Source organism: Hylaeus anthracinus, unplaced genomic scaffold (genome assembly GCF_026225885.1).
Source record: "Hylaeus anthracinus isolate JK02 unplaced genomic scaffold, UHH_iyHylAnth1.0_haploid 4, whole genome shotgun sequence".
NCBI lineage: Eukaryota > Metazoa > Arthropoda > Insecta > Hymenoptera > Colletidae > Hylaeus > Hylaeus anthracinus.
In genome coordinates this window covers 13717893-13722642 of record NW_026535289.1, presented here as the reverse complement: position 1 = coordinate 13722642, position 4750 = coordinate 13717893, and positions in this window count along the sequence as shown.

Sequence of the window (4750 nt, the reverse complement as noted above, 5' to 3'; positions counted from 1 at the left end):
CTACCCTGGAAATACGTGGAAATGTTGGTCAATTATTTCTTCCCCGCAAAAATGTATTAATAAAACTGATTGCTGTACGAACACTTACTACACCGACTGTAAATCATTTCATAGCGACGTTATAATCAAACAATAATCATCCTTCGAAATAAACGCCATCCGAATCTGATACTTGTTCATCCATCTTTCTGCAAATTGTTCAATTCCGATTCGGATCGAGTGTCGTCAAGAATTTTAACACCAAAAATTCAAGCATCAATTGTTCGTGAACTTGCGGGACAACCTGGTATATAACGTAGTGTACGTACCAATACCTTTCTAAATTCGAAGCGAACCCAGGCCATTGTTCGTAACGTGTTCCGTGTTCTCTGCCTACAGTGTTTACAATTCGATGTGTAAACACGCGGTCGTTCGGAGTCCGAGCATTTCGTTGCGTCGTAGTTTTCGCGTGAAAAACGTCCGAGAACGTGCGTCGCTTCAAACGAACTTCTCCCTTTTCGCGAGGGGGACAGGGAGGTCAAGGGGCGGTTTACCCGTTAACGATCGACGATCACCGGGACCGGAAGGATCGCGGATCCACCGTATTCGGACACGGGAATGCACTCGGCCGTCGGTACACAAAAGGTTCGATGTTTCTCGCACGATTGAAAACGCTCCTTGATCGGAAGCTTCACGCATGAACGAGAAGCCGCGGGTAGACATGGCTCGTGATTTCCACAGGAAACGTACCCTGACCGAGGGGAAACGGCGACGGGGGAGGACAGTCGAGGGAACAACGAAAATTATTCGGTCCCGTTCTTAATCCCGATCCATCGATTATTCGCGGTGGACTGGTTCGACGTAACGGACTCTATTCGGAGGAAATTGCTGGAGTAATTAAGAATCAACAACGGGGCCCCGGTTAAACATCGAGACGTTCTGGATTGTGTTAGGTTGTCCGGAAAGTTCGTCCTATTTCTATGAAAGATTCAAGAGCACGCTTGAATTTCGATATATATTTATTGAATTACACAGGTGCCATTTTGTTCCACAAGCTGTCCACCTTTTAAGGGATGCGTACGTGTTATTCGTTTTCAACCGTTTCGATATATTCAGACCTGTACCACCTACCGAAAATCGACACGGACTTTCCGGACAAACCCGATACGATGATTAGCTTCGTATCGGTCGCGAAATACTACTTCGGGTGGAATTGTGGTATCGCGTTGACCAAAAAGTTTTCTTAATTTTCTTGTCATCCGAGCTCCCCCCCCCCCCCCCCCCCGGAACCGATCCCCTAAAATATTCAACAGGAGAACGTAAACGATATACGAGTGATAGATCGAATGAAAATCTAAACTTTCTTGCGATACTTTTAGTAATTAATTCGACTGCACAGAGTCCAAATCTATTTTCTTCTCGACCCCGAGTCCCCCAGAAACCACTCCCTGAAATATTCAACACAAGCACGCGTAAATCATCGCGTGTTTACCTATTGCACGACCACGAAGGAATAAAGTCTTCGTGAGAGTGGGTTCGTTTCCGGGGATAATCAGACGGAAAATATTTCCGAACGGATCGCAGCGTACGGAATCGTCGGCAGTTATCACGAACGGGAACCCGAAAACGAGTCTATCGGCATTTAGCAGGGTTTCGTAAATGTAAACTAGGCGTTTCCTGCACGTATCGTACAAAGTGCTCGATTCGCTGGTCTTTTTTCACCGGGCCGATCGATAATGCCATTGCAAACACCCTGTATGTGCTCGGTTAATGTTAATGGCAGGGGCTGGCTCGGTTGAACGGGGTGGCTCGCTCGCTCCCCCCCCCCCCCTCCCCCCCCCCCCCCCCCTCCCCAAGCCGGTGAGTTAGAGCTTCCTGAGGCTTTCCTCGCATCCACCGAACCACCCTCGCCCAAGCTCAAGTCCCGCGCTCGGCTAATGGTAAGGGCAGGAAATATCAAAAGTCGTCTCCGCTACCATACTTTTTAGTTTCGCCACCCCTTCTTTTTCTTCCTGCGTCCCTCGGCAGCTTTCCATATCAGTCCAACGGCGACTTTGTTTCTTTATTCGCGAGGTTGGAAAAGTTGTACGACGGCCGGAATTCAGTTTACAGTAAAGTATACAACGATCTCGCGAAAATTAGCCAATTTATAAACGGCGAAATTTCGTTCGTTTGTATCCAGTCAATCCCATTGTTTATTCCTGGGAATTTCGAATCTCGAATTCTTGAATTTTTGAATCTTAAATTCTTGATTCTTGGATTCTTCCATTTTGTATTCTTGAATTGTTCCATCTTGAATTTTCTGAATTCTTAAATCCTGAATTCTTGAATTGTTCCATCTTGAATTTTCTGAATTCTTAAATCCTGAATTCTTCCATCTTGAATTTTCTTAATTCTTAAATCCTGAATTGTTCCATCTTGAATTTTCTTAATTCTTAAATCCTGAATTGTTCCATCTTGAATTTTCTGAATTCTTAAATCCTGAATTCTTCCATCTTGAATTTTCTGAATTCTTAAATCCTGAATTGTACCATCTTGAACCTCGAATTTTTCAATCTTAAACTTTAATAATAACGAATAATTAATTTCCTTCGTCCCGTACGAGTCTTTCAAGAAATTATTACGTTTAGACACCTTCGTTAATTCGACACGTAACGTTTCGCGTTTATATTGTTGATTCGCGTCGGGCGACGGATAACAAAAACACAGAAACGGCAAAGGTGATGGATTATCCGATTGCCGGTCGCGATTGTCCGAGTCTCCCTTTTGTTATTCTTTCCGTGGTTGTACCGCGGAGTTGCCCGCGGGACCAGAAAGTAATACATTAGAGTCGGCCTTGATCTACAACGATCCCGAGCAGCGGTTAACGCGGTTATCATCGGTAACGCGATCGTGGAAATGATAAAAAATGTATCCAACTCCGGGAGAACAAATGTAATCACTGCTTGTCACGAACACAATGCATTCAACAGGTTAGTGCTGCATATTAAAAAGAGTTTATTCCCATGCTTATAAATCCCAGCGACTTTCCACCGAAACGTTCCTTTCAACAGAGAATTGCCTTTGTCGAAAGTCTGGAACTAAATAAACGCAGCCTGCGATGGATGCACGTTAAATTTTAGTGCGATCGAACGATGCATTTCGGGATATCCGGTCAAGAGACATTCTACTTGTTAGAGATTCAAGAATTTATTATTCAAGAATTCAAGATGATACGCGTTCAAGATGCATTGATCTTGATTATTGAATTTTTCAATCCCGAATTCTTCGATCTTGAATTCTTGAATTTTTCAATCTTGAATTCTTGAATCTCTTGATCGTATATTTTTCGATCTCGAGTTCTTTAATCCCGAATTCTTCAATCTCGAATTCTTGAATCTTGAATTCTTGAATCTTGAATCGCAAGGCCCTTAAAAACCAACCAATCGAAAAATGAATTCCTGTTTCCCGCTCGAATGCTTCGGGTTCTAAAGCGATCAAACTTAAACAATTTTTACATTCCGAGTACGAGATCCGTATCTCCTGGCCTATCTCGAGCAGAAGCCCCAATTTGGGCGCACTCGTGAACGGGCACGATCCCGGTGGCGCTTAATTGGAAACAACGGGCCGACAAAGGCGGATTAAAGCGTTGAAAAGGCGTGCACAATCGCGGCACGCTTCTGCCGCGCGTAGATCTCACCCGAGGGAATCGTCGATATCGCGTGATTTAATTTGTTACAATTAGGGCAAGGGTCCCTTAGGTGGGACAGCCCGATGGAAGCCTAACGGCGAGGAAGGGAGAGGAGGTCGTAAAGCGCGAGCGAGTGCGAGCGAGCGTTCACCGCGCCCTGCTATTAATATCAGTTAACGACCCGATATGATCGCTCGTCTATACACGGACAGGCCGCACAGTTGGCTGCCTGTCGGTGGGCTCGAGTCATGGGCACGCACCATGTGCCCCCACGACCCGTGGATTCGACCACCGATTCCTAGTCGCTCGATCGAACCCCGATTTTCTGTCTTGCATCGGCTCACCTATCTACTTCGTACACTTTTATAGATTTAGAAAAAGGTTCTGAATATTTGTTTAGGATGTTGCTCGGGAAGACGGATATATTTTATGGTTTATCGTGTTTTTGGTAGTTTGTAGCATATGTAGCGATGATTGCTTGATTTTAAGAATTGCGAACGGTGGACTTTGTTGGTTGCGAGTTGAAAGACGAGAGTTTAGTATATAGAGTTTGTAGGATTTAAAGTCTCAACTAGCACTTGAATTATTGAATTTCTGAATTCTTCCATCTCGAAATTCTGAATTCTTCAATTCTTTTATCTTGAACTCGAATTCTTCAATCTTGAATTTTTGAATTCTTCAGTCCTGAATTCTTGGATCCTGAATTCTTGAATTCTTCAATCTTGAATTCCTGAATTCTTCAATCTTGAATCATGAATTCTTGAATTCTTCAATCTTGAATTCTTGAATTCTCCAATCTTGAGTCTTGAATCTTGAATTCTTCAATCTTGAATTCCTGAATTCTCCAATCTTGAGTCTTGGATCTTGAATTTTTAATTCTTCAATCTTGAATTCTTAGATCCTGAATTCTTCAATCTTGAATTCTTGAATTCTTCAATCTTGTATTCCTGAATTCTCCAATCTTGAGTCTTGAACCTTGAATTCCTGAATTCTTCAATCTTGAATTCCTGAATTCTTCAATCTTGAAATTCTTAAATTCTTCAATCTCGAATTTCTGAATTCTTCAATCTTGAAATTCTTAAATTCTTCAATCTTGAATTC